Source organism: Spea bombifrons, chromosome 1 (genome assembly GCF_027358695.1).
Source record: "Spea bombifrons isolate aSpeBom1 chromosome 1, aSpeBom1.2.pri, whole genome shotgun sequence".
Lineage (NCBI taxonomy): Eukaryota > Metazoa > Chordata > Amphibia > Anura > Pelobatidae > Spea > Spea bombifrons.
The window spans coordinates 126606450-126618497 of NC_071087.1; the positions used below are offsets into that span (position 1 = coordinate 126606450).

General features: G+C 36.8%; 1 protein-coding gene across 1 annotated transcript in view; it reads right to left on the minus strand.

The window, feature by feature from the left end:
* The window catches only part of CUX2 (cut like homeobox 2), a 158157-nt gene that overhangs the window by 49033 nt on the left and 97076 nt on the right, over positions 1 to 12048 (minus strand). The window lies entirely within an intron of this gene.

The window sequence follows — 12048 nt, forward strand, 5'->3', positions numbered from 1 at the left end:
GCTAGAATAGTCATTTAGAACATTAACAACGTCTACATTGTATTTCGGATCCATTTAATGTTATTTTAACGGGCAAAAACAAGGACATTTCTAAGAGACCCCAAAAGTTTGAACTAAAGTGTATGTAGTCACATTTTCAAAATATTATGAATTATATTTATTTTGTCTAATGAAGTATGTGTTTAAAAAAGCCTCATAATTTATCACAAAAACCTAAAGATTCTTCACCAAAGGACAATCATGCTCAAGGTATCTTATCTCATGGCCCTTATTTACAGTAACTGCCACTGCAAATATTAAAGGGTAACCTCCTCAAATGACATATGCAGACATCCCAATCTGCAAAAAGTCATTTCAGGTAGGTGGCTTGACCGGGCCAATGTTCCGCCCCCCCAGCCACCAAGCATGTATGAACAAAGTCACCAGAGTGGTCCTCCGGTCCCCAGTATGTGTGCCCTGGTCCTCCTCTGTGGTAGACAGGCTCTGGAGAAACCAGGAAAGTGAGTGACACGGCGCGCATCCTGACTCAATCTCTACCAGGACTAATAAAGTCCCTCTCCAGCAGGACTAATGAAGAAATATCAGATTGGTCTCTCTTGTTTGTCTACTGATAAAACTGATATGATAGTTAGCATAAAGAGAGACCTATCAGGACGCTCCACAGAAGAGGGCCAGGGCACAGGTACACCTGAGCACAGAGAGAGTTCAATGGTCTTAATTGAAAGCTTTAAAAAATAAATAAACCCAGGATATTTGTTATAGTTTGCGGGCGACAGGGAGCATCCGTGAGAGTTGAGATGTCTGCATATGTCTACTTGTGACCCTCTACTAGAGCAATAGGAAGAGGGTGGAAAACCTGTGTGATTCCAGGCCTGGTCAATTTTGTAGTTAAACCACATACTGACACTTAACCGGACAGAACATTATTAATAAGTCAGATATTATGCAATAAAGGAGTCTGCTATACAACAACTCACTTAAAACTCCAGTCAGAATTCATAAATATCTGGTAATATGCCGCTAGCAACGAGAGTAGGTCTCAGACAATGCTCAATAATTCTTTCTTAGAGGTGGAAGACAAGCATCCATTACTTACACAGAGAGCAAATTAGTTTGGTGCTATTGATTGTAGGTTGTGTTTATACACAGTCTCCCCCAACTCTTATCCTCCCTCTCCCCCTTTCTATTCATGTACAGAAACAGCAGTCTCCCATTTGGGAGCAAATGCTCCAAATAGAATCATGAAGAACTTAATTAGATCGTTAGCGTGCAGAGCTGGCATTGAATTTCCAAGAAAGGGAGATGCGTAGAGGGCATACTCGAAGCATACGCAGATAGCTGCCAGGATCGGACTAATAGATGCTAATGGTGGGAAGTGAAGCTTTAGCTACAACACAGGTAGATTATAAACATAAATAAACAACAAAACCACTTACATGCAAAACCTGGACCTCCTAAAGGTTCTTTTCCACTAAGGCAAAGCATTCATTGTATTCTCTAGTATGTTAAGTCAATATCCTTTCCTCTGGAAGTTTAAATATATACACATGGAACTAAGAATGATATTTCCCAATGCATCATTTAGTTAACATTACTAATTACCAACTAATATTAACATTAGTAAAGTATAGGGAACTGCACCTTTATACTTAATTTGTTATATGTAAAATACAGTTATGCTGATCTGCTGGTCCATTAAAATATGTCTCCAAACTATTTTAGGAGGTTCTCATGAAAAATGTGTTCTTGTGGTTCACCCATGTAACACTCTGAATACATGGGGGGTGATTTTACATTTGTAGGTTGGGCTTTCACGAGAAACCTGTTGGTATTGCTCCTTCATAATTCAATGAAAGGTATGGTTTCCAGTTAGAATGTGCAAGCAACTAAGCAAGCAAAAATAGATACTGCGCAATGGTACAAGGTATTTTCTAATAATATATATTTTAAAATATTATTTTCTAAAATTCATAAATACATCAAGATTGGGTCTTTAGCATATATAATGTAACCAAAATTCAAAACAGTTTTGTAAACACACAGCGTGCTTTTTTCCAATGGCTTATGAGTGTCCAAAGTACCTGCATAGTGCCATCACAAGAAGTAAAAATGCATTATTAAATTATTATTTAATGTCATTGTTAAAATCTATTGTAAAAAAACAAATTGCTAAACTGGTTTAATTATAACACAGTTTTTATGCTCTATTGATTAATGTAAATATAAATGTATAGTTTCTTTATACACTTAAATTATGCGTGCGTAGGGGAGAGGGGATCACCAAATGCTTGTTCTAATCAAAATCCATAAGGTAAGCATATCCTATAATTGCAAAATAACAAGGAATCCATCTACATATTTAGGTAACTAAATGTTTGTGCTTTTCATAAATTCCCAGTGTGTAGCAGTTATCCACCACTTTATATTGCCAATATGTAAAGCAACTTTTTAAAAATGTCCACCATCCAGGTTTGATCCATAATCCATGTATCCAAGATCAGCCTTACAATTTCCATTGCCCCAGTCATTTTGGAACGCACCCTATGAAATTCCTTTCTCATTTTTTTTTCATATTGTGTAGTTTTGTTTAAAAAAGATCCCCATCCCAACTCTCAGCTTTATGTTCTAAGCTGCATGGTTCGTGGTTATGGATAGTACAGCCCTAATGACAAATGCTTCTCTTTCTTCTAGTCATTTTCTCAGGGGTATAGAAGTAAAATTCTAGAAAGAGAATAGGAAACCATTTAATCAAAGCAGACAGGCAAGCCTTGAGGAATACATGGAAAATTAAAACAAAGATGGTAATTGGACAGCATCACATATTTCCCTATAATGTCACAAAACTCAGACTCTCTCAGGCTCTCTTGGACAACATTAATGTAAAATTGAGGTCATTCAGGATTCCTAGACTTGCTAAGGTTTTACTCGGAAATTTGGGTGTTAACTTGCTCGGTTTATTACATACAGTGTAGTAGCCTAGCTAGGGTTATTATTTTTGCAAGATACCGATCAGAATAAGTGACAACCCCGTGAAGAGGTAGCTGGCAATATGAAACATTTTCACCAGTAATAGGGTTTTAACCCCTTAATGACAAAGCCTGTACATGTACGGGCTCAAAATGCATTGTTTTCAATGGGTTTAGCTACCGCCCATTGTCCTTAAGCGGTTAAAATTATTTTATTTATTAAAAAACAAATGGGGGAAGCCCAAGAAAAAAAATTTGTTGGATAAAAATTGTAAAATAAATTGTTTTTTTTAATGTGCTTGCTAGGTCTATAGTAAATAATTAGAATATGATATCATCTAACTAAATAAAGTGACATTGGCTGCATGAACTAAATATCTTTACCCAAAAACAGCGTTTTATAATTCGTGGGGAAAAAAAAGAGTAAAAAAGCCATCAATACTTAGCATTCAAGAATAAAAAACATAAACAACATTAAGGGCATATAATTGTTTCTAGTACAATACAAAAGCAGTTTAGAGATGAATAATCACAGCATAAAATATATTGTCAGCATTAGTATAGGAAACTCCTTGGGTTTTAATGACAAAACGAAGCTCTTTGAACATACTAATTTCCTATTGCTTAGAAATGTATTCCGATCTGACATTCCAGATATGAGGGATATTCTGCTGAGAATCACAATGTCACGTTGGCACCGCTATTCCCGCTGATACATTAGAGCTATTATCATTTTTTTTTCTACTGGAGTAAGCAAGAAAGAGATCGCTTTAGTGAAATTTGTGAGCAGAAGATGCAGATTTGTAGCCGGTTAATGAAGAAATTACGTGTATGCATCAGTGTATCAACTCTGAGTTAACCTTTTGATAGGATTTTTGACAAGACATTAGGAGACTGTGAAATAACCTTGTATGTTAATATGATGCTGTCTCTTGTAGAAATCAGTCAAATTAACCTATCGATGTACCGGTATTCTATAAGTTGTAGTTAACTGCATATAGGGTTACAGAGGAAGATGTATCACTACTTCCAGCAGGATGCCGGTGAACAAAGGTTAACTTAATCCTATTCTTACTCAGTCCTTACTTACTCAGTGCGGTCCTGCCTGGGAAGGATTAGAACTATTCTGAACAATCCCCAACGCATTTGCAAACTAGACAATATGAAACTTAAAGGGGCTATCACAAAAGTGCCCCTCTTTGGCAATATGGAATGTTGGGAACTGCTATAAGTTACTTCTCGGTGGATATTATGAAACAGATAAACTAGTGCACTGCCAAGGTTATTTTATTATAATTAATCAAAATCGATTGCACTTATTATCATTGTCTGGATATTGGGTTTTTTTATACACAGTAGAAGACGATTAATTATTCTGTAGTTATGGTATCATGAACCTGGCTGATTTTGAAAAAAATATTTTGTTAATTAATTTTTTTATTTTCTAATATTTTAAGGGATTTTTCAATTTGACACTAAAGACCAAATACTCTTTTTATCATCAACAGAGTCAACTGATCACATACACCATTTCCCCCTCCACATGCACACCCAACTGGAAAAATGCACTGAGCTCCCGTATCCACATCGACAATACCCAGGACTTAAATTGCTTGTCACTCAAGCTAAATGCAATATAGTAATTTATTTTCAGTCTCCTGAGAAAAGCACTTTTCTCTACAGATAACACTTCTTATCCTCCCCTCCTCTGGATCTAGACAAGGAAACTTTACCTTGTGTTAACTATATTTGAAACTCACAGAGATTAAATGACCACATATGCAAATCGATGACAAGCACTGATCCCCAAGGAAATGTGGGTGCGTTGTTCACCCAGTCATCTCAGACTACCAGGTAGAAAATAACAACCAGGTTTCCAGTACAGATTACAGGTGAATATCAATATGTCCGCTATGCCTTCTAAATGTAGAAGAATGAAAGACATTAGAAAATGATTATTGCAAAAAAGCTCCCTGCTAAATGGTTCAGTGATCTTCTAACACAACTAATTGGACATATTGAATGAAGGAATTTCTGATTATACTTTCAGATAAAGAGAAAGTTATGATTTAACTACATAACGTGTTTCTGAACATATTTTATGCTCTTTGTATACACATTATGTGTATTGTAACTTTTAGGGATGTAAGACACTTCTATGCAGAAATCATTCTGACCTCCTAGAAGAAAAAGATCAGCAAAGGAAAGCGAGAAAGGGCTATATGACAGAATATATATCTATCCATATACAGTATCTATACTACCCTTCAAAAGTTTGGAGTCACTTAGCTGTTTTGATGGAAAACAAACATTTCTAGCTGAAACATAATTGCCAAAGGGTTTTCTAATGATCATTTAGCCTTTTAAACTTAAACTTGGATTAGCGAACACAACGTACCATTGGAACACAGGAGTAATAAAAGGCCTCTGTACACCTATGAAGATATTCCATTAAAAGTCAGCCGTTTCCAGCTACAATAGTCATTTCCAACATTAACAACTTCTACACTGTATGTCTGATCCATTTGAAGTGAGGTGATCCCAAACTTTTGAATGGTGACATATATATTTTGTATTGTAAGCCCAATGTTAATTCAGATTTCAAATATTTTAGGCTTCTTTCTTCTGTGTTTCTCTTCCACCCCACTGCTTGCTTCTGTAAAATGGCAGAACCGTTAAACCTCATAATTTGTACCTACCAAGTTTACCTTCTCTAACTGGGCAATATATACTAAATCAATTTTATATCACCATATACACATTAAGTTTGCTCTCAAAAAAGTTATCACATAGCCATATAGTTAGCCGTAATAAAACGGCTATGTTAAATCTATAATATGAGTCAACTTCAAAAAACCCAAGAAAACAAAAAACCTAATGAAAAAAAGAAAGACATTCTGTGGGAGAATTCCATTTGTGATGTCTGTTGAGGTCTGCATTTAAATTGTATGTCACTCAAACTAAATGCAATATAGTCATTTGTAATTCAGCAGCCTCCTGAGCAAAACACTTTTCTTTCTCTATGGATGTGCACTGAAGTGTGTCCATTTTATTTTCTTTCTGAATATTGTTAAATAATCAGGTCATCTGGGGATTTTTATTTTCATTACTACAGCACAGTACAGTATAAACGAGAGGGCATATATAACTAAGTCCTAGTTGCTAATATGATCTTAAGGGAAATATTATTGTAATATTAAGTATTAACGATATTAAAATTTACGACGCTGGCACTAATATGTGATATTACCAAAAACTGCATTATTCTTTAAGCGTCTGTGTTACAAGTTTAGATACCCTCCTAATAGGAAGACAACCACAGTTTCCCTGTCATAACAGGAGGCAGCACGGCCCCCCCATAGTTGCTTTCAGGTGTTACAGGCCTTTAAAAAGTGGAGCACCGGGACATGACATCATATACCAACACCCATCAGTAAGGACGGGGGCTGGCGGCACAGCCCTTGGTTGGGCCTAGGCCAGCACTGAAGATAAATACACCACTGCTCAGCAGGGTTGGGCGTTCATAATGTGAGGTCTGGGAGTCCAAATGTCCCGCACAACAAGTGACCATAGCAATATGTATTTATATTAAGATCTGTGCCATTTAATGCGTACTTTTTTTTTAAAAAAAAGATCTTTTTGACATCTTTATATTAAAGTAAATAATTATATAAAAAAAGCATGTGGTATTTCTATTTCAAGCTTTGCCAACCACTAGAGAGATAGAAAAAATGTAACTTTTCTGAATTCAGAATTTTATTGGGAATCTACAGGTCTCCATGCTGTGTACTCAACCCCCGGGAGGTTTACCTGCCATTACATTATGCGTCTCCCACAGTCTGCCGCATGTACGCTGAAGTCAACAAAGAAATACCTGAAGCCAGCAATATTTCGAGCAAAACGTAATGAAATGTAGGTGCGGGTGAAAAAAAAAGATGCATATTTCCAGATTTGCTTAAAGTTGCAAATAATTAATTGGATCTGAAGTTTTGAACTGATTCACAAGGCATGGAAGGTACAATCCTGCTTGAAACGAAAATAAATCATTAAAACTGAGTGACGGCCTTTTGCAAAAAAAAGTACAATTGGACAAAGGTGTACATGTGTGATAATTTTGTAACCGTTTTAATAGATGTTATCCACCATAAGTATGTAATCATATCTTTCATAGATGAATGCAATTAAATTCAGCTTCCATTACAGCAAATATAAAAAAACTATATAAAAATATGGTTTCTATATAGATATCTGAATATATATCACAAATGTTTTTTTTTTTTAAAGGGATGGTTTTTTTTGGGGGGGGGGGCAATTCTAACTGTGTCTCTTTTGCAAAAGCTCTGAAAGTTTGCTCGGTATGAGTTTATCACAATGTTCTACAGTCCTAAAATGTACAATAAAGTGTATATGTACAGCAAAGAATATGTTTGGGAGTTAAATCATGATGATAAAATATATCATTCTATCTATAAATGCCTCACTCGGTTGCATACATAACTCCCAATAGAGAAGATTTTTAAATTGCTGCTTTGCTGTAAGATACTTGTGATAATAGCCTTAGAGAGTGATGGAAAATGGGTGAATAAGGGCCACCGGCTCGATCTGCTCTACAGATCAGTAAATGTGTTAAGGCTTTCTATTTTGCTGAAATTATGATTCTAATGCAATCTTCATTGAGGAACTCATGGACAGATGTTGCAAAGAAACAATTTGATGATTGAAATTGCATGTCGATTAATACAGGGACGTTCTTTGAATAAGACAAAACAAGGTGGTTGCCCCAGGCCCTAAGCTCAGGTGGGCAAGACCTCCAGTAACGAGGTAAGTCACATAAGACACATTACATTTCCCCGGAGTAAAAGGAGTAAGTGGGAGGGAAAACTAGGAGAACAGGAGAGAGACAGGGAGAATGAGGGCTGTGTGGAGAGGGAGAGTTGAGGGAGAGGGACAATGAGAGAGGAAGAGGGATGGCTGTAAGAAAGGGAAAGCTAAGGGAGAGGGAAACCTGTGAGAGAAGGAGTGGTACAGCTGTGAGAGAAGAAGAGCTGAGGGAGAGGGAAAGCTTTGAGAGATGGAGGGAGATGAAGTGGGGCAGGTGTGAGAGCATGAGCTGAAGGAGAGGGACAGCTATGAGAGAGGAAGAGCTGGGTGGGGAGAGCAGTGAGAGGGTTAGAGAGATAGTATTTGAAGTTTTTTTTTAAAATTCTTATAAATCTCCATTTATCTTAGCTGGTTTTGATGCTCAAAAGTATAAATGAATGGGTGTTCTTGATAATTCTACCACTTAAAGACAGCAAGAATGCTTGATGGCAGCTATAAACACTGACCTCTGTCACAGTCTTGTTTTTTGGGGGCTAACCCACGGTACTCAGAGAAGAGAACAGTTGTTCTAATATATCTATTGACTTTTACAAAACATCGTAAATTAATTCTATATTAAATACAGCAGCAGTTGGCCTAGGACTGAAGCAGATCAGACTACCCAGTACACCGCTGATTTACACTATAGATGACGACAGGGACGGCCTTAAGGGTTTGCTACCTGTGCGGCCGTACAGGGCGCCATGGCAACAGGGGCGCCTGCCCGGGACTTAAATTAATTTTTTTTTTTTTTTACTTTATTTAAATCCTCCATGTTAAATAAAGTTTTTTTAAACTTTATTTAACATGGAGGATTTAAATAAAGTTAAAACAACAACAAAAAAAACGATGCTTTTATTTAAGTCCCGGGCAGGGGCACCGAAGGTTTCAGCAACCGCTCGGCGCCCCTCACTCTCCGTGACTCCGAGTGATGTCATATTCCAGTGCTCAGCTGTAAGGTTATGCACATGGGGAAGAAAAATCCAGGCTGGGAATATGTATTAAATGGGAAAACACTGGGGACGACTGACATGCAAAAGGACTTAAGAGTTTTAGTTAACAGTAAATTTACCTGTAGCGACCAGTGTCAGGCAGCTGCTGCTAAGGCAAATAAAATCATGGGGTGCATCAAAAGGGGCATAGATGCGCACGACAAGGAAATAATTCTACCACTGTACAAGTCACTAGTCAGACCACACATGGAATACTGTGTACAGTACTGGGCACCAGTGTACAAGAAAGATATAGTGGAGCTGGAGAGGGTTCAAAGATGGGCAACCAGAGTAATAAGGGGAATGGGAGGACTACAGTACCCAGAAAGATTATCAGAATTAGGGTTATTTAGTTTGGAAAAAAGACGGTTTAGGGGGGACTTAATAACTATGTATAAATATATAAGGGGGCAGTACAGAGATCACTCCCAGGACCTATTTATACCCAGGACTGTATCTATAACAAGGGGAAATCCTCTACGGCTGGAGGAAAGAAGGTTTCTACACCAGCACAGACGGGGGTTCTTTACAGTAAGAGCGGTGAGACTATGGAACTCTCTGCCAGAGGAAGTGGTAATGGTAAACTCAATAAAAGAGTTTAAAAGGAGCCTGGACGTGTTTCTTGAAAGCAATAATATTACAACTTATGGATATTAGATTAATAGGGACAGAACGTTGATCCAGGGATTTATTCTGATTGCCATATTGGAGTCGGGAAGGAATTTTCCCCCTGGTATGGGGCAATTGGCATCTGCTTCATAAGGGTTATTTGCCATCCTCTGGATCAACACAGTAGGGACACAATATGTATATAGGTTGAACTTGATGGACTTTGGTCTTTTTTCAACCTTATGAACTATGTTACTATGTTACTATGCCTACCTTCAGGCGTCATATGCCATTAATAGGCAGATATGATGTCACATCCAAATGCTAATTAAATACAGTCATCAAATTTAGATATTTCAAACAGGCATCTTTAAAATATTTTTTTCTCTCATGGAGAATATATTATTCATTTATTTAACAGGCATTTTATAAATGTGATTGACAGGGTCATTTGCATTCTATATTTATTTTATATATTTATATACAGCCACAAAGCTTGAGAATGATACGCGTAAGATAGCAGTTTACACATTATATATACAAAAGGTGTATGGATCATTTACTATTATTTTTACCCATATTGCGTTTTGGTATATTCAAGGTGAGAAACTAGAGCTGTTTTGGAGTTATTCGGATTGATAAATTACATTTATGTGCTGGATCTTTTTTCATGGCTGGTGACTTTCCAGCAATGCAATTATCACAGTAGAATGCATAATAGCCTAATTAATTACTATTGTCAGGCCAGCCTCTCTGCCGTGATCATACCTTCTTGCACAGCCTGCTTTTTTTACATATTCTTTTGTGACCAGCAAAATTGTTAACCTATCCTTCCTTTAATCACTCTCAAGGTATACAGTATCTCCGAGTTAAGATGGCAGCAATTACACCAATGTTTCATCATAAAAAAGTAAAAAACAATATCTTGTTTTCATTGGTTTTGGTGCGAACAAAAATGATATTTAAAATGAACATATGCCAAAACAATTTATGTGCCTTTATTTTGGAGGGAAAATTCATAGGGAAGACAGTATAGGCAATCTCTTGCACTCCAGCTGCTGGGAACTACAGTTCCCAGCATGCCAGACAAGACGAACAATTATGGATTAGACCACAAAAATATGGGCAAGCTGGCATTCACTCAAGCCTCACACCTGGCTCAGCCCAGCTCTTCAAAGATGGCGGAGATTCAGATGGAGCCATGTGGTCTCCAATTGCATTTCTTGGTTATTAATTTGGTCCTTTCATGTGTTTGTCCTTTCTGTACAGTTGGCTCCATGTCCACCTTAGGGACTATGTAACTCATCTCTACAACTTTTTATATAATATACCATTTTGCATGTTGATCAATAAACAAATAACTCAATAGTCTTACTTAAATTGACACTTAAGGAACATAAAAACAAAGATTTGTTGGTACTTCCTTGGAGAGACACCAAACACGGATTTGCTCCATGGAACCTGAAATTCTCCACACTGATCACAAATGAACAGACGAATATGTAACATCTAAAACAAAACATTTTAATCAAATCAAAAAGAGCCAAGATTTTATTAAAATGATCATCTTTATAATGCAGAAAATGTTCATTGTGTGATAAAGCTTTATGTTGATAAACAACTGTCATTTGGGATAAAGCCTCTTTACTTTTGAAAAATAATACAGAAGAGAATTCTAACACTAAGGAAAACAAAGCTGACAGACAAATACATGATTTGATGTATTCTGTTATAATTAGATGAATCCCCAAACTAGCGCTATATATGCTCCCAAAATAGCATCCACAAAAAATTAGTTGAATAATGGCTTTCACTACATGTAATATAAATGCCTCCCTGTGGTCATTAAAATCATTAAAAACGGTTAATGGAAATAATTAGGAATTCATTTAACTCTTTGTCAGTGGCTTTTGGGCTCTAATAAAAAACTGCTACACTTAATCATAGAGTTCTCCAGTTGACTTTTACGTGATATAAGTCATACTGATGAGTTCAGTAGACATTCCACCACTGATCATGAATGACAGTCTTTGGACTTATATGGCCTTTATTGCTCACAATCCCTTATGAAAATGTTACTTAACAGTACACTAAGTAGATCTCCATTTATACTCCTTATACACTTATATATTGAATGGACAGATTGACAATGAGGCAAAGGGGCATTTGCCCCAAGTTCCTTGGTGGCAAAAGGCTCCCCTTGGTTTCTGTGCCATTTATATACTTGTCTCTACTCCACAACAGGAACATCATTTTTGATGTGCTGGATGTTTTGGTGGTCCAACCTTAAAATAGCTTAATTTAAATGACAGTAGCTTGCTTTGTGGAGTCCTTTTAAATCCCCCTCTATGTCTATGGAACCCTTCACTTGGGCTATATTCCCAAAGGAGAGATCAAGCATAGCTCTCTGATACAGCGCAACAACATTTTTTCTAGATCCTCGGAAAACAGAGGAAGCAGTCGTGCTTACAGGGGGGTTTACAGCAACATATATGAGAATTCCAAATGACCTTCAACTAGAAGAAGCCATAAAAATGCAATTAAATTGACATGAGTTGGCTAATATATTGTCTTACTGTTAAAACTGTCAAATTTTCATTCACCAAACTAACACATATTGT